This window comes from Dendrobates tinctorius, unplaced genomic scaffold (assembly GCF_039654945.1).
Source record: "Dendrobates tinctorius isolate UK_male_01 unplaced genomic scaffold, ASM3965494v1 ptg000246l, whole genome shotgun sequence".
In the NCBI taxonomy this organism is placed as follows: domain Eukaryota; kingdom Metazoa; phylum Chordata; class Amphibia; order Anura; family Dendrobatidae; genus Dendrobates; species Dendrobates tinctorius.
This window is the reverse complement of record NW_027361913.1, coordinates 10290932-10311631: the sequence shown is the minus strand read 5'-3', so window position 1 is coordinate 10311631 and position 20700 is coordinate 10290932. Positions and strand designations below refer to the sequence as shown.

At 46.7% G+C, this 20700-nt stretch overlaps 1 protein-coding gene across 4 annotated transcripts in view; it reads right to left on the bottom strand.

Moving 5' to 3' along the window:
- The window catches only part of CTTNBP2NL (CTTNBP2 N-terminal like), a 98240-nt gene extending 77923 nt beyond the window's left edge, over positions 1 to 20317 (bottom strand). For 3 of the 4 annotated variants that reach the window (XM_073557292.1, XM_073557291.1, XM_073557290.1), the window contains exon 1: positions 20151 to 20317. The gene's annotated coding sequence lies outside the window, so the exon portion shown is untranslated. Of the gene's footprint in view, positions 1 to 20029; positions 20097 to 20150 lie in introns of those variants that run through there. The other variant, XM_073557293.1, reaches the window with a different exon arrangement.
- Between the last annotated feature and the right edge of the window lie 383 nt (positions 20318 to 20700).

The following is a 20700-nucleotide window of genomic DNA, read 5'->3' as shown; positions in this document are numbered from 1 at the left end:
TAAGAGAGTCGTCGGTCTGTGAGGCAAGAATAGTTTTTTTTATTTTTAAATTCTCCGTCCTTGGCCCAAAAACAATAAGATAATACAAGGCAAGTTCCGGAAAACCCTTTACTTTCTCACCAAGAGGTTAGTTTTTAGATTGTGAATAAAATAGCTCTTGTCCTGCTTCAAAATAACAAATACATGCAAAATTTTGCCTGTTTTTCATCAGGGAGAAAGAAACATTTGCAACATACATTAATGAATATGGTACAACAGGTTGCTGTGTTCTTTAGGAACCAGTCCGATCACTCCAGGAGCCAACCGAAATTGATTAATGGCTTAAAAATAAGACACCAACAGAAAGATGCCTGGCTCTTGGGACCTATACAGCTCTGCTAGACTGTATTACTATACTTGCTCCCCTCACCTAGTCACGGATTACATGGCTTCAACATATTCTTCAGTGCCATACTATTAAGGATCCATTTACCCCAACAGAGAGCGGGGACACCATTAGCAATAGATTGTTCGACAAAAACATTTGTCTAGTGGATACTTTATACTGGAACCAAAAGACAGGGCAGAGTACGAAAAGGGGACATTAAAAGCTTCTAGGGAGTGACTCAGAACAGAATTAGCCATCATTTAGGATTATCCAATAATCAGGAAAAACATGTGCCGTTTCGCCCCTCAGGCCACCAATCAATATGTCCAAATGCATGAAAAGAATACAGTAGAACTGCTTAACGATCTGTATTAAGATGGAAAAAGCTATTTGGATATCCCAATATAGTGTGGAGGTCGATGTTCGGATTGTAGAAGCAATGCTACTTATCCCCATGACAAAACTTCCTGCACTTGTGTTCAATATTTTCAACTTGTAACAACACAGGAACGAGGTAAAAACAGTCCCATTATAATCCAACTAATGGGGGCTGTAGTAAGCAGCCATTAAGAAACATGGCTGGTTTGTGCCAAGAAAAGAAAGAAAAAAAAGCACATATCCCTGATAATTGTTTTAATATATTTATGTATGGTATCTTATTGTCACGTGTACTATTGATTTATGGAGTAAACATTAAAACAATGGTTGTTCTTTAAGGGACTCTGTGGACAGATGTAGCGCTTACGGTAATTTATTGTAAAAGCCATGTTATCTTAATTTTTTTAACCCAAACTTTGGAAAGGAGAAGAATTATACATGCCTTACCAACCCTCCACCACACCGATCAGGTTCTCGACATCCTGACCTCCAGTAATTTTGTCTCAACTCAGGCATGTGAACACTGCAGCCAATCACTGCAGCAGCCATCACTATGGCCACTGCTGGATGCAGTCCATGATTAACATTGTAGTGGATTGGAGAAGAATGGTCATTTATATACCGTAGTTATTTTTCCAGATGTGAAAATCAATGATGAAACACTGATGGTAAAAACTGACAATGAGCAAACACTACGCGAAAAATCACAGATATCTGAATGAGGCCTTACTGGGTAGGTTATTTTGTACGATTGTTATCTTTTGTTAACAATTTAAGGGTATGTGCACAGGGTCAGTAAACTCTACGTAGTTGCGCAGCATCCAACCAGCAGGGTTCAGATGTTACAGCATAGTGGATGGGATTTTAATAAATCCCATGCCCACTAGGCGTGCACAGACGCCCCCGGCTTACTTGCGGAGACGGACATGCGGCACGTCTTTCCAGACCGCAGCATGTCTATTCATCTCAATAAATTTCACCTGTATTGGATGCGATGAGTCGTCACGGTTCAGTGAACACATGCGGATTCACCTGCGTTCAATAGCCGGCAGCGCTTTGGACGCAATGGACATGTGCTGTGTCCAAAGCGCTGCCAATTACTGAAGGTTTGCACATAGCCATAAGGATTGTCCAACCCCTTTGGAGACTTTGTCCCGATGAACAGGCCCTGCGTGACCTTGAAATACATTGTCTTTTAAACCTGTTTAAAGAAATGTTTTACCTTCACTTAGATTTTGCTATCGCATGAGTGATACCTCAGTCTTCCTCTTTATGTGTGGCTTACATGCATTTTCAGTGTTTTCGCATCGGAAAGGCACCAAAAACACATATGCCTTTTTTTTACCTGTCGATTTTCCGCATCTACTGCAATTCTATAGTGAACATCCGCCGAGCAGACCAAAAGGTGCAATACATAGCGGATTTCAATCATAAACCGCTGGTCAACACAAAGATTCAAAAAAGTACAGTGGGCATGACATTACTATAAAGCCCATCCACTTTGCTGGAGCGTTTTTTTTTTGTGCAGCGAAAATGTGCAACTTCAAAAACTTGCCAATAAAGTAATCTGAAGAACTTAAACTAACAAGAACGGCAGTTAAGTATGGGAAATAAATGATAAATACTGTGGTTACTAGGACTGCCTCAGACCCCCAACTTACAATGTAGTCATGCTGCAGCCATTAATTACAGTGAAGCCAGCAATGCCGAAAAATAGCAGGTAAGCATTAGCTAAGGGTATGTTACCCAGTGTTTGATTATTTTTCAATATCTTTTCTTCAGGAGCTCCCTGCTTGTTGCATTGCCGCGGTCGGTGCTGTCCTGAAGACTGACAGTGTGGCCGCTCCGTGGCTCCAAACTGTGCTCCCCTCTAAAGCAGCATGTGAGAATGACAAGATCCGAACTGCTACAGAGCAGATGTAAAACATGGAGTCCGCTAACAGGACACGCTACTAACCCCGGTAACCGGCCAGTCAGACTGCAGGGTGGCTGGTAACCTAGGCAACAAGCTGTACACTATAGAGTTAAAAAAGCTGAATGTTTTTGAGAGCAGAGAGGATTTGTAACAAGCACTTTGTCATTTAAATAGGAAATTTAGACATCGCCTTTAAGATCAATTTTAAACAGCGTGAAGACAGCACGGAGGGTCAACCGTCACTTCTACAACCTATGTGACCACCCATCGGCCCAGCAGAGCTTGTATAAGAGCGGTAGGTGTACACCGTGGCCATGTGTGAGAGATGCGTTTTCCTCTTCCTGGCAGGCGGCCAGATGGTACGGCACAGGGTGCTGGAAACATTCATCTGGTGATAACAGAGCCGGATCGCAGCGCTTTCTGTCAGTCACTCACAGGTACATCAGTATGGCTCACTATTAATAGAGCATGACTCAGAATAGAACATTCCTGCTGATAGAAAGAAAAGAACAGATTTCACCGGAGGATCCCACCAACTGAAAGCTCTTCGAATGTGCACTACAGGTGGCATTAACTACAGTGGAAGATGAGGCATTAGAGGTCACAGACCTCCAATCCACATTATACGTGATACATGGATGCCATGTTCATACCTCCATAGGAAGGGGACAGCTTCCTGATTGCTGGGGAGGGGGGTCTAACCACTGGTATCCCCAAGCTATCTGGAGAACAGGAGCTCCAAGAACCCCCTTGTGAATGGAGAGGTGGTAAATCATGCGCATCTCAGCTCCATTCATTATCAACCAAGCGCAGCATTTCACTGTTTTTTTGTCAATCTTATTAGATGTGAATGGAGCCGAGAAACACATGATCGACCACCGACTCATTTACAAGGGGCTCTGTTCTCGGAATTAATGGAGGCCCAACAACTGGAAAACCACACAGATCTGCTACAGAGTGAACTGTGTACTGAGCGGTGACTGTAGCCAATTCATGCACTCTTCCGAGTCAAAGCCGGCACCTCCCCAGAGGAATAAAGCTCATTGTCTCCCAGTGGCGTCCAGACAGCAATGTGAGGTCGGGATCACACGTGCGAGAAACTCGGACGAGTCTCCCCCTGCACTCGGGAGCGGAGCATGCGGCTCCATGTATTTCTATGCAGCCGCACGCTCCGCTTCTGAGTGCCGGCGGCAGTGCCGGGTATTAAGTTGCAAGACTCGTCCAAGTATCTTGCATGTGTGATCCCGGCCTAATGCTGTTAACCTGCAGATTAGCCCTATATGTGCAAGCTAACAGCATTTGAGTCAGGTTACCTTGATGTAAAACATCCTTAGGCTACGGCCACACTGTCAGTATTTGTTCAGTATTTTTTCTCAGCATTTGTAAGCCAAAACCAGGTGAGCAACAATCAGACGACAAGGTATAGTAGAAACAAGTGCACCAATTCTGCATGTTTGACCCACTCCAGGTTTTGGCTTACAAATACTGACGGGAAATACTGACTAAATACTGATAGTGTGGCCATGGCCTTACCGCCACTTACTGAACAATTACCAGTCTGCAATTCTAGTAATACTTTTATACCTGCATTCAGTGGTAGTGGTGTGACATTAGTGCACCTCCAAACCCATGCCTGACTTATTGCAGGGCTAGGAGGAACTATTGTATGCTGCTTTCTAATTCTCTTATAGGAGTCAGAAGAGGCTGGTGTATGAGCGGATGATATTCTTCTACGGCCTTTTCCCCCATGAATGCTGCACATCAGTTTGGTAGTAGGGGTGTACAATTGAAAGTTGCATCTGGGGATACCAGTGCCCTCTGCCAAGCTGCTATTCCCCCGATAGAGGTCATTTAGGATAAATTGGGTGACAAGTGTTCTGAACAGGTATATCTATTGCCATGTGGCTGATGTGCAAGACAAAGAGTTGGTGGCCACCTTACAGGAGATGCATGTCACCCTGCTTTCCCATAACAGTTACGGTGACTTAAAGGAGATGTCCACTACTTAGATACTGATGATCTATCGACACCCAGCAAGTCCCAACTAGCAGCGGTATTCATTTCTCGCAGAGTCAAAACAGCACAACCACATCTATAAAATGTAGTGGCCATTATCAAGCGTTGATCTCAACTACAATAACGTTAATAGGAGCTAAACGGTAATATTAACAACGGCCACTACACAGTGTACAGGGCAATGCCATTACAACCCAATAGACCTATGGTATAGCTGGCCGACATGCAGCGCTGCAAACAGCAGGTCAAAATGGGTGCTGGATAGCATATAAATATGTAAGTAGTGGTACAATGGCCCTCACAGTCCCCTGATTTGGGCATCATTGAAAATCTGTGGCTAGGCTTCAAAATAGCAGTGCATACAAGACGACCCAGGAATCTCACAGAACTGGAAGAATTTTCCATGGAAGAATAGATGAAAATCCATCAAACAAGAATTGAAAGACTGGCTACAGAAAGCGTTTACAAGTTGTGATACTTGCAAAAGGTGATGCTAATAGGTACTAACGCAGGGTGCCCAAACTTGTGCACAGACTCAATTTCCTTTTTGTAATTTTTAAAATGTAAAAGATGAACCAGATTTATTTATATTTATTCTTTTGCCAAAAACATAATGGAAATGTGTCATCTTTAACTTTAGCCCTTTTAGAGATCATTTAATCATCAACTTGCTTATCTGTTCAAAACAGTAATTTTGACCAGGGGTACCCAAACTTTTACAGGCCGCTGTAGCTAGTGACGGCATATTCTGATGGTACCCTGGTGATTACATGATCACTGTGCAAAGCCCTGAAAGGCCAGGAGTCACTTAGGAGTTGGGCTTCAGCACAAAAGTAATAAAAGTGAATTCATTCATTTTACAAAGGAAAAACACAAAGGTCATGAGAAATACTAAGTGAACTCTATGGACCCAGAGAAAACGTAAGAGCAAAAAATAAAGCTGCGCAGGAGGCAGAGGAGACAAAACACTGGAAAATATTATTCCGGATTATTAATAGTACGGTTTTATTCTAATTTACTGAATGTCTGGAAAATGTTAGGTAGGAACTCGGCACTGCTGGACACACAGAAATAACTATAAGCAGAGGGACCGGCGGGCACATGTGCCATGTTTACCAGTGGCATGGACAACATTTAGTACTGAACGGAAATATCCCCTCACATCCTTCTGTCATATACTATACAAAAAGTTTCCAAGAGTCTCCTCCAGACATGTCCACAGCACCATAGAAGGTACATGTTCCATCAATAAAAAACAGAACCATCTACATAAAACACAGATACCTCAATGTGGCCACGATACGGCTCCCTTCATATACTTTAAATGGAACATATCATGTCGCTAAATGATATTTACCTGCAGACAAAGAGTTAATTGAGTTCCAATGCGGTCCAGCCATTACTGAAGGCATGACTACTGAGAGAAAGAACTTTAGCGCCCAGGAGCCACCAGCTTTTAATTAGCTGTATGCATGGAGACGTTACAGCCTAAGCATTGAGCATGCTCCGACACTTTGATTGACAGTTCGCTCTGCAAGGCAAGTGTGCAGAGTGAACTGTCAAAATACCATGCTTGTTTACAGCTACCACTCACTGTGTACTGGGTAGTGGCTGAAGCCACGTCATCCACACCTCTAACTGAAAGCCAGAGGCTGCCTGGGGAAGATCATCTGCTTCAGGCAGCCACGCTTTCAGTAAAGCAGCCAGCCAACACTAACACTATTAATCTGGAGATTAACCCCATTTCTGCAGGTTAATAACATTTGGGGACATGACAAGTTCCCTTTAAGGTACTGTCACACTTAGCGATATCGCTAGCAATATCGCTATAACTTGTGACGTTATAGCGATATTGCTAGCGATATCGCTGTGTGTGATACTTACCTACGACCCGCTCCCCCGCTGGTTATCGCTGATCACGCGAGAACGGCCTGGACCGTTTCTCGTCGTCGGCTTCCTGTGGAGAGACGAGCGTGGACGCGGGCGGGAGGACGTCAGGATCGCCTCGTCTGACAGGTAAGTAGCGACCCCCGACCCCTGTGATGTCGCTGGTGAGATCTGCCTGTGTGGCAGCTCACTAGCGACCACTTAGCGATGCACCAGCGATCCTGACCGTGTCATATCGCTGGTCGGGATCGCTGGTGCATCGCTAAGTGTGACAGTACCTTTAATAGAAGCTGTAACCTGATCCTACAGTGAGCAGTTTTTCAGAGAGAATGAGGAGCCCATGCACTCATCATTAGAAATGAGCAAATATCTTCAGTTCCCCACTTATTCCGCAAACTATAGCGCTTGCCGAATAAGCTACAGCGGGAACCTTAATCTCGCCGACTGAACAGCTGATCTCCACCGCAGCTGCATGCGTCGCGGCTGTGTCGCTGTCACAGCACATGCATGGAGAGCCCAACACACAGGCTTTGCAAACATGTGATGTGACTGACACAGCTGCGACACATGGGATCCAGGAAGTCGGGTTCCCGTTGTAGCTTATTCGGCAAGCGCTATAGCTATAACCATCCACAACCTGTCTCCTCCAAACACGGTACTTACCTGCACTCAATCTCTGATCCTCACAAGATCTCCTTATCTACTCCCCTCTTAGCTCCTCTTCCTACAATCACATACAAGAATCCTCCCATGCATCTCCCCCTTACTCTGCAACTCTCTACCTCAACTTATCAGGCTCTCGCCTAACACGAAAACCTTCAAAAAGGAACCTGAAGACCTACCTCTTCCGACAAGCCTACAACCTGCAGTAACCACCGATCCACCAAACCACTGCACGACCAGCTCTACCCTCACCTACTGTATCCTCACCCATCCCTTGTAGATTGTGAGCCCTCCTGGACCAGTCGTGACTTGTATTGTTTAAGATTACGGTTCTCGTTTTTATGTATCCCCCTCCTCACATGTAAACTGCCATGGAATAAATGGCGCTACAATAATAAATAATAATAATGATTCCAGGACACAGAGAGAAGAAGTGGCTAATAAGTGGATACATATATTTATTTGGTAAGATGTATTACAAGGTTTTACATATTCACTTGTATTACGGATTTTTGAAAAGTTTGTTGAAATGCCAGTGACCATTGAACCAGTTCGGAGTATGAATCTGAACGGAGCGCGTCCAAAGGTAACATCAGCATGAAGTTTACGTGTTCTCCGTTTCCCACCCACATTGTAGACCACTTATAATGGCCACCTATAAAATTGACACTGAAGTGTGTGAACAGATGGGAGAATGAATTAAGATTTGTATACGGCGCCGTTGTTGATCATGAAATGGTCGACCATCCAGTAGGTATACATGTCCTATACTGACTGACAATGGCATCCCTCAGCCGCTTCCTCTGTTGCATGTAAGGATTTGCGTTATCTATATCAGTTAACCCTTACTTCACAACACACTGATGACCTATTCTATGGCATAGGAGCTTTGTGCAGTATGTGGCAGCTACACATGGAATGGAACGGCATTCTCCCGGAGGCAATTTCATGTCGCAGCCAGAACAGATGAACGGGTGTTGGGCCCACAATGATTTGATATCGATGACTTATCCCACAGATAGATCTTCAATATGCTGTGACCAGATAACACTTCTATACTTTATTTTTTCATACCTTGGGAAGCTTCATATTAGGGGCTTCACATAACTAGTTTCCAATAGTTTTATATCTCAAGTTTCAATAGTATCAGGAAGAATGTATATATGCAAGTAACTCTCCATACAGGTTCAGAATCAGTAGTATTAGTATATATCCAAACACACACAATACGTACCAGTCCCCGCACAGAGGGTATACAGCTCCAGCATCAGTATATACCCTGGCACAGACACTATGCACCAGTCCCCACACATAGGGTATACAGCTCCAGTATCAGTACATACCCTGGCACACGCACATACTGTACCAGTCCCAACACACATGGTATACAGCTCCAGTATCAGTACATACCCTGGCACACACACAAACTGTACCAGTCCCCACACACAGGGTATACAGCTCCAGCATCAGTACATACCCTGGCACACGCACATACTGTACCAGTCCCCACACACATGGTATACAGCTCCAGTATCAGTACATACCCTGGCACACATACTGTACCAGTCCCCACACACAGGGTATACAGCTCCAGTATCAGTACATACCCTGGCACACGCACATACTGTACCAGTCCCCACACACATGGTATACAGCTCCAGTATCAGTACATACCCTGGCACACATACTGTACCAGTCCCCACACACAGGGTATACAGCTCCAGCATCAGTATATACCCTGGCGCACACACATACTGTACCAGTCCCTACACACATGGTATACAGCTCCAGCATCAGTATATACCCTGGCACACAGACATACTGTACCAGTCCCCACACACATGGTATACAGCTCCAGTATCAGTATATACCCTGGCACACACACATACTGTACCAGTCCCCACACACAGGGTATACAGCTCCAGCATCAGTATATACCCTGGCACACACACATACTGTACCAGTCCCCACACACAGGGTATACAGCTCCAGCATCAGTATATACCCTGGCACAGACACTATGCACCAGTCCCCACACACAGGGTATACAGCTCCAGCATCAGTATATACCCTGGCGCACACACATACTGTACCAGTCCCTACACACATGGTATACAGCTCCAGCATCAGTATATACCCTGGCACACAGACATACTGTACCAGTCCCCACACACAGGGTATACAGCTCCAGTGTCAGTATATACCCTGGCACACACATACTGTAACAGTCCCCACACACAGGGTATACAGCTCCAGTATCAGTACATACCCTGGCACACACACATACTGTACAAGTCCCCACACACATGGTATACAGCTCCAGCATCAGTATATACCCTGGCACAGACACTATGCACCAGTCCCCACACATAGGGTATACAGCTCCAGTATCAGTACATACCCTGGCACACACCATGTACGCACAAAGGGCATCTCAAGTTTCAATAGTATCAGGAAGAATGTATATATGCAAGTAACTCTCCATACAGGTTCAGAAACAGTAGTATTAGTATATATCCAAACACACACAATACGTACCAGTCCCCGCACAGAGGGTATACAGCTCCAGCATCAGTATATACCCTGGCACAGACACTATGCACCAGTCCCCACACATAGGGTATACAGCTCCAGTATCAGTACATACCCTGGCACACGAACATACTGTACCAGTCCCAACACACATGGTATACAGCTCCAGTATCAGTACATACCCTGGCACACACACATACTGTACCAGTCCCCACACACAGGGTATACAGCTCCAGCATCAGTACATACCCTGGCACACGCACATACTGTACCAGTCCCCACACACATGGTATACAGCTCCAGTATCAGTACATACCCTGGCACACATACTGTACCAGTCCCCACACACAGGGTATACAGCTCCAGTATCAGTACATACCCTGGCACACGCACATACTGTACCAGTCCCCACACACATGGTATACAGCTCCAGTATCAGTACATACCCTGGCACACATACTGTACCAGTCCCCACACACAGGGTATACAGCTCCAGCATCAGTATATACCCTGGCGCACACACATACTGTACCAGTCCCCACACACATGGTATACAGCTCCAGTATCAGTATATACCCTGGCACACACACATACTGTACCAGTCCCCACACACAGGGTATACAGCTCCAGCATCAGTATATACCCTGGCACACACACATACTGTACCTGTCCCCACACAAAGGGTATACAGCTCCAGCATCAGTATATACCCTGGCACACACACATACTGTACCAGTCCCCACACACAGGGTATACAGCTCCAGCATCAGTATATACCCTGGCACAGACACTATGCACCAGTCCCCACACACAGGGTATACAGCTCCAGTATCAGTATATACCCTGGCACACACATACTGTAACAGTCCCCACACACAGGGTATACAGCTCCAGTATCAGTACATACCCTGGCACACACACATACTGTACAAGTCCCCACACACATGGTATACAGCTCCAGCATCAGTATATACCCTGGCACAGACACTATGCACCAGTCCCCACACATAGGGTATACAGCTCCAGTATCAGTACATACCCTGGCACACACCATGTACGCACAAAGGGCATCTCAAGTTTCAATAGTATCAGGAAGAAGGTATATATGCAAGTAACTCTCCATACAGGTTCAGAATCAGTAGTATTAGTATATATCCAAACACACACAATACGTACCAGTCCCCGCACAGAGGGTATACAGCTCCAGCATCAGTATATACCCTGGCACAGACACTATGCACCAGTCCCCACATACAGGGTATACAGCTCCAGTATCAGTATATACCCTGGCACACACATACTGTAACAGTCCCCACACACAGGGTATACAGCTCCAGTATCAGTACATACCCTGGCACACACACATACTGTACAAGTCCCCACACACATGGTATACAGCTCCAGCATCAGTATATACCCTGGCACAGACACTATGCACCAGTCCCCACACATAGGGTATACAGCTCCAGTATCAGTACATACCCTGGCACACACCATGTACGCACAAAGGGCATCTCAAGTTTCAATAGTATCAGGAAGAAGGTATATATGCAAGTAACTCTCCATACAGGTTCAGAATCAGTAGTATTAGTATATATCCAAACACACACAATACGTACCAGTCCCCGCACAGAGGGTATACAGCTCCAGCATCAGTATATACCCTGGCACAGACACTATGCACCAGTCTCCACACATAGGGTATACAGCTCCAGTATCAGTACCTACCCTGGCACACACACATACTGTACCAGTCCCCACACACAGGGTATACAGCTCCAGTATCAGTATATACCCTGGCACACACATACTGTACCAGTCCCCACACACAGGGTATACAGCTCCAGCATCAGTATATACACTGGCACACACACACACACAGGGTAAACAGCTGAATTATCAGTATATACCCTGGCACACACCATGTACACACACAGGGTATACAGCTCCAGTATCAGTATATACCCTGGCACACACACACACACACACAGGGTATACAGCTGAATTATCAGTATATACCCTGGCACACACCATGTACACACACAGGGTATACAGCTCCAGTATCAGTATATACCCTGGCACACACATACTGTAACAGTCCCCACACACAGGGTATACAGCTCCAGTATCAGTACATACCCTGGCACACACATACTGTAACAGTCCCCACACACAGGGTATACAGCTCCAGTATCAGTACATACCCTGGCACACACACACACAGTACAAGTCCCCACACACATAGTATACAGCTCCAGCATCAGTATATACCCTGGCACAGACACTATGCACCAGTCCCCACACATAGGGTATACAGCTCCAGTATCAGTACATACCCTGGCACACACCATGTACGCACAAAGGGCATCTCAAGTTTCAATAGTATCAGGTAGAAGGTATATATACAAGTAACTCTCCATACAGGTTCAGAATCAGTAGTATTAGTACATATCCAAACACACACAATACGTACCAGTCCCCGCACAGAGGGTATACAGCTCCAGCATCAGTATATACCCTGGCACAGACACTATGCACCAGTCCCCACACATAGGGTATACAGCTCCAGTATCAGTACATACCCTGGCACACACACATACTGTACCAGTCCCCACACACAGGGTATACAGCTCCAGTATCAGTATATACCCTGGCACACACATACTGTACCAGTCCCCACACACAGGGTATACAGCTCCAGCATCAGTATATACCCTGGCACACACACACAGGGTATACAGCTGAATTATCAGTATATACCCTGGCACACACCATGTACACACACAGGGTATACAGCTCCAGTATCAGTATATACCCTGGCACACACACACACACACAGGGTATACAGCTCCAGTATCAGTATATACCCTGGCACAGACACTATGCACCAGTTTCCACACACAGGGTATACAGCTCCAACATCAGTATATACCCTGGCACACACACACAGGGTATACAGCTGAATTATCAGTATATACCCTGGCACACACCATGTACACACACAGGGTATACAGCTCCAGTATCAGTATATACCCTGGCACACACACAGGGTATACAGCTCCAGTATCAGTATATACCCTGGCACAGACACTATGCACCAGTCTCCACACACAGGGTATACAGCTCCAGTATCAGTACATACCCTGGCACACACACAGGGTATACAGCTGAATTATCAGTATATACCCTGGCACACACCATGTAAGCACAAAGGGCATACAGCTCCAGTGTCAGTATATACCCTGGCACACACACACAGGGCATACAGCTCCAGTATCAGTACATACCCTGGCACACACACATACTGTACCAGTCCCCACACACAGGGTATACAGCTCCAGTATCAGTATATACCCTGGCACACACATACTGTACCAGTCCCCACACACAGGGTATACAGCTCCAGCATCAGTATATACCCTGGCACACACACACAGGGTATACAGCTGAATTATCAGTATATACCCTGGCACACACCATGTGCACACACAGGGTATACAGCTCCAGTGTCAGTATATACCCTGGCACACACACACAGGGCATACAGCTCCAGTATCAGTATGTACCCTGGCACAGACACTATGCACCAGTCCCCACACACAGGGTATACAGCTCCAGTATCAGTACCTACCCTGGCACACACACATACTGTACCAGTCCCCACACACAGGGTATACAGCTCCAGTATCAGTATATACCCTGGCACACACATACTGTACCAGTCCCCACACACAGGGTATACAGCTCCAGCATCAGTATATACACTGGCACACACACACACAGGGTAAACAGCTGAATTATCAGTATATACCCTGGCACACACCATGTACACACACAGGGTATACAGCTCCAGTATCAGTATATACCCTGGCACACACACACACAGGGTATACAGCTGAATTATCAGTATATACCCTGGCACACACCATGTACACACACAGGGTATACAGCTCCAGTATCAGTATATACCCTGGCACACACATACTGTAACAGTCCCCACACACAGGGTATACAGCTCCAGTATCAGTACATACCCTGGCACACACATACTGTAACAGTCCCCACACACAGGGTATACAGCTCCAGTATCAGTACATACCCTGGCACACACACACACAGTACAAGTCCCCACACACATAGTATACAGCTCCAGCATCAGTATATACCCTGGCACAGACACTATGCACCAGTCCCCACACATAGGGTATACAGCTCCAGTATCAGTACATACCCTGGCACACACCATGTACGCACAAAGGGCATCTCAAGTTTCAATAGTATCAGGAAGAAGGTATATATACAAGTAACTCTCCATACAGGTTCAGAATCAGTAGTATTAGTACATGTCCAAACACACACAATACGTACCAGTCCCCGCACAGAGGGTATACAGCTCCAGCATCAGTATATACCCTGGCACAGACACTATGCACCAGTCCCCACACATAGGGTATACAGCTCCAGTATCAGTACATACCCTGGCACACACACATACTGTACCAGTCCCCACACACAGGGTATACAGCTCCAGTATCAGTATATACCCTGGCACACACATACTGTACCAGTCCCCACACACAGGGTATACAGCGCCAGCATCAGTATATACCCTGGCACACACACACAGGGTATACAGCTGAATTATCAGTATATACCCTGGCACACACCATGTGCACACACAGGGTATACAGCTCCAGTGTCAGTATATACCCTGGCACACACACACAGGGCATACAGCTCCAGTATCAGTATGTACCCTGGCACAGACACTATGCACCAGTCCCCACACACAGGGTATACAGCTCCAGTATCAGTACATACCCTGGCACACGCACATACTGTACCAGTCCCCACACACAGGGTATACAGCTCCAGTGTCAGTATATACCCTGACACACACACAGGGTATCCAGCTGCATTATCAGTATATACCCTGGCACACACCATGTACCCACACAGGGTATACAGCTCCAGTGTCAGTATATACCCTGGCACACACACAGGGTATCCAGCTGCATTATCAGTATATACCCTGGCACACACCATGTACCCACAAAGGGCATACAGCTCCAGTATCAGTATATACCCTGGCACACACACACAGGGTATACAGCTCCAGTATCAGTATATACCCTGGCACACACCATGTACACACACAGGGTATCCAGCTCCAGTATCACTATATACCCTGGCACACACACAGGGTATACAGCTCCAGTATCAGTATATACCCTGGCACACACACACAGGGTATACAGCTCCAGTATCAGTATATACCCTGACACACACAGGGTATACAGCTGCATTATCAGTATATACCCTGGCACACACACAGGGTATACAGCTCCAGTATCAGTATATACCCTGGCACACACACAGGGTACACAGCTGCATTATCAGTATATACCCTGGCACACACCATGTACCCACAAAGGGCATACAGCTTCAGTATCAGTATATACCCTGGCACACACACAGGGTATACAGCTCCAGTATCAGTATATACCCTGGCACACACCATGTACACACACAGGGTATCCAGCTCCAGTATCAGTATATACCCTGGCACACACACACAGGGTATACAGCTCCAGTATCAGTATATACCCTGGCACACACATACTGTAACAGTCCCCACACACAGGGTATACAGCTCCAGTATCAGTACATACCCTGGCACACACACATACTGTACAAGTCCCCACACACATGGTATACAGCTCCAGCATCAGTATATACCCTGGCACAGACACTATGCACCAGTCCCCACACATAGGGTATACAGCTCCAGTATCAGTACATACCCTGGCACACACCATGTACGCACAAAGGGCATCTCAAGTTTCAATAGTATCAGGAAGAAGGTATATATGCAAGTAACTCTCCATACAGGTTCAGAATCAGTAGTATTAGTATATATATCCAAACACACACAATACGTACCAGTCCCCGCACAGAGGGTATACAGCTCCAGCATCAGTATATACCCTGGCACAGACACTATGCACCAGTCCCCACATACAGGGTATACAGCTCCAGTATCAGTATATACCCTGGCACACACATACTGTAACAGTCCCCACACACAGGGTATACAGCTCCAGTATCAGTACATACCCTGGCGCACACACATACTGTACAAGTCCCCACACACATGGTATACAGCTCCAGCATCAGTATATACCCTGGCACAGACACTATGCACCAGTCCCCACACATAGGGTATACAGCTCCAGTATCAGTACATACCCTGGCACACACCATGTACGCACAAAGGGCATCTCAAGTTTCAATAGTATCAGGAAGAAGGTATATATGCAAGTAACTCTCCATACAGGTTCAGAATCAGTAGTATTAGTATATATATCCAAACACACACAATACGTACCAGTCCCCGCACAGAGGGTATACAGCTCCAGCATCAGTATATACCCTGGCACAGACACTATGCACCAGTCCCCACACATAGGGTATACAGCTCCAGTATCAGTACATACCCTGGCACACACACATACTGTACCAGTCCCCACACACAGGGTATACAGCTCCAGTATCAGTATATACCCTGGCACACACATACTGTACCAGTCCCCACACACAGGGTATACAGCTCGAGCATCAGTATATACCCTGGCACACACACACACAGGGTAAACAGCTGAATTATCAGTATATACCCTGGCACACACCATGTACACACACAGGGTATACAGCTCCAGTATCAGTATATACCCTGGCACACACACACACACACAGGGTATACAGCTGAATTATCAGTATATACCCTGGCACACACCATGTACACACACAGGGTATACAGCTCCAGTATCAGTATATACCCTGGCACACACATACTGTAACAGTCCCCACACACAGGGTATACAGCTCCAGTATCAGTACATACCCTGGCACACACATACTGTAACAGTCCCCACACACAGGGTATACAGCTCCAGTATCAGTACATACCCTGGCACACACACACACTGTACAAGTCCCTACACACATAGTATACAGCTCCAGCATCAGTATATAACCTGGCACAGACACTATGCACCAGTCCCCACACATAGGGTATACAGCTCCAGTATCAGTACATACCCTGGCACACACCATGTACGCACAAAGGGCATCTCAAGTTTCAATAGTATCAGGAAGGAGGTATATATACAAGTAACTCTCCATACAGGTTCAGAATCAGTAGTATTAGTACATATCCAAACACACACAATACGTACCAGTCCCCGCACAGAGGGTATACAGCTCCAGCATCAGTATATACCCTGGCACAGACACTATGCACCAGTCCCCACACATAGGGTATACAGCTCCAGTATCAGTACATACCCTGGCACACACACATACTGTACCAGTCCCCACACACAGGGTATACAGCTCCAGTATCAGTATATACCCTGGCACACACATACTGTACCAGTCCCCACACACAGGGTATACAGCTCCAGCATCAGTATATACCCTGGCACACACACACAGGGTATACAGCTGAATTATCAGTATATACCCTGGCACACACCATGTACACACACAGGGTATACAGCTCCAGTATCAGTATATACCCTGGCACACACACACAGGGTATACAGCTCCAGTATCAGTATATACCCTGGCACAGACACTATGCACCAGTCTCCACACACAGGGTATACAGCTCCAGCATCAGTATATACCCTGGCACACACACACAGGGTATACAGCTGAATTATCATTATATACCCTGGCACACACCATGTACACACACAGGGTATACAGCTCCAGTATCAGTATATACCCTGGCACACACACAGGGTATACAGCTCCAGTATCAGTATATACCCTGGCACAGACACTATGCACCAGTCTCCACACACAGGGTATACAGCTCCAGTATCAGTACATACCCTGACACACACACACAGGGTATACAGCTGAATTATCAGTATATACCCTGGCACACACCATGTAAGCACAAAGGGCATACAGCTCCAGTGTCAGTATATACCCTGGCACACACACACAGGGCATACAGCTCCAGTATCAGTATATACCCTGGCACAGACACTATGCACCAGTCCCCACACACAGGGTATACAGCTCCAGTATCAGTATATACCCTGGCACACACATACTGTACCAGTCCCCACACACAGGGTATACAGCTCCAGCATCAGTATATACCCTGGCACACACACACAGGGTATACAGCTGAATTATCAGTATATACCCTGGCACACACCATGTGCACACACAGGGTATACAGCTCCAGTGTCAGTATATACCCTGGCACACACACACAGGGCATACAGCTCCAGTATCAGTATGTACCCTGGCACAGACACTATGCACCAGTCCCCACACACAGGGTATACAGCTCCAGTATCAGTACATACCCTGGCACACGCACATACTGTACCAGTCCCCACACACAGGGTATACAGCTCCAGTGTTAGTATATACCCTGGCACACACACAGGGTATCCAGCTGCATTATCAGTATATACCCTGGCACACACCATGTACCCACACAGGGTATACAGCTCCAGTGTCAGTATATACCCTGGCACACACACAGGGTATCCAGCTGCATTATCAGTATATACCCTGGCACACACCATGTACCCACAAAGGGCATACAGCTCCAGTATCAGTATATACCCTGGCACACACACACAGGGTATACAGCTCCAGTATCAGTATATACCCTGGCACACACCATGTACACACACAGGGTATCCAGCTCCAGTATCAGTATATACCCTGGCACACACACACAGGGTATACAGCTCCAGTATCAGTATATACCCTGGCACACACACACAGGGTATACAGCTCCAGTATCAGTATATACCCTGGCACACACACAGGGTATACAGCTCCAGTATCAGTATATATCCTGACACACACACAGGGTATACAGCTGCATTATCAGTATATACCCTGGCACACACACAGGGTATACAGCTCCAGTATCAGTATATACCCTGGCACACACACAGGGTACACAGCTGCATTATCAGTATATACCCTGGCACACACCATGTACCCACAAAGGGCATACAGCTCCAGTATCAGTATATACCCTGGCACACACACAGGGTATACAGCTCCAGTATCAGTATATACCCTGGCACACACACACTGGGTATACAGCTCCAGTATCAGTATATACCCTGGCACACACCATGTACACACACAGGGTATCCAGCTCCAGTATCAGTATATACCCTGGCACACACACACAGGGTATACAGCTCCAGTATCAGTATATACCCTGGCACACACACACAGGGTATACAGCTCCAGTATCAGTATATACCCTGGCACACACACACAGGGTATACAGCTGCATTATCAGTATATACCCTGGCACACACACAGGGTATACAGCTCCAGTATCAGTATATACCCTGGCACACACACAGGGTACACAGCTGCATTATCAGTATATACCCTGGCACACACCATGTACCCACAAAGGGCATACAGCTCCAGTATCAGTATATACCCTGGCACACACACAGGGTATACAGCTCCAGTATCAGTATATACCCTGGCACACACACAGGGTATACAGCTCCAGTATCAGTATATACCCTGGCACACACACAGGGTATACAGCTCCAGTATCAGTATATACCCTGGCACACACACAGGGTATACAGCTCCAGTATCAGTATATACCCTGACACACACACAGGGTATACAGCTGCATTATCAGTATATACCCTGGCACACACACAGGGTATACAGCTGCATTATCAGTATATACCCTGGCACACACACAGGGTATACAGCTGCATTATCAGTATATACCCTGGCACACACACAGGGTATACAGCTCCAGTATCAGTATATACCCTGGCACACACACAGGGTACACAGCTGCATTATCAGTATATACCCTGGCACACACCATGTACCCACAAAGGGCATACAGCTCCAGTATCAGTATATACCCTGGCACACACACACAGGGTATACAGCTCCAGTATCAGTATATACCCTGGCACACACACACAGGGTATACAGCTCCAGTATCAGTATATACCCTGGCACACACCATGTACACACACAGGGTATCCAGCTCCAGTATCAGTATATACCCTGGCACACACACACAGGGTATACAGCTCCAGTATCAGTATATACCCTGGCACACACCATGTACCCACACAGGGTATCCAGCTGCAGTGTCAGTATATACCCTGGCACACACACAGGGTACACAGCTGCATTATCAGTATATACCCTGGCACACACCATGTACCCACACAGGGTATCCAGCTGCAGTGTAATCTGAGGCTGCCGCCAGCTCGGCCGCTGCTACCTCCAGTACAGCATCCCGTCCGCCCCCATGTCGCCCCCTGCGCCCCCGGCCCGGGCTGTACTCACTTGTCCCTTTGTTGCAGAGCAGGACTCACAACCTCCGCTCAGGTTTCCTCCCAGCTCTCTACAATCAGGACAAGGCTGAGCCCCGGCCGCGCTCCGTGTAAACCGCGCCACGATTGGCTGCAGTCAGCCGCCAGAGGAGATTGGTCCGCTCCCCACACAGGACTGGGAGAGGCCACATCCATCCATCCATCCATCCATCCCTGCTCTGTCATCCGGGGCTGCAGGGAAACAATAGTGCAACTTCTGCGTCCCCCACCCCCTCCTCACATCTGTGATAATGGGGGTCATAGTGGGGAGAGGAGGGGGCTGGTGTGCCCTATGGCCAGGCACTGATGCGCTCAGACTGCGGGTGTGCAATGTCCTGGAATAGCCCACGGTCTGTGCAGACCCCACGGTGTTATCACTACAGAGCCCAATGTGGACGGAAGATTTGGGGAAAACTTCACTTTACTCATTTTCAATTCTGTAAAATGGCTGATAAGACGTCACAATCAGCAAATGCCTAAGATTTACCGGATGGCCGAGTCGTAAAATTCTTGACACTTCGTAA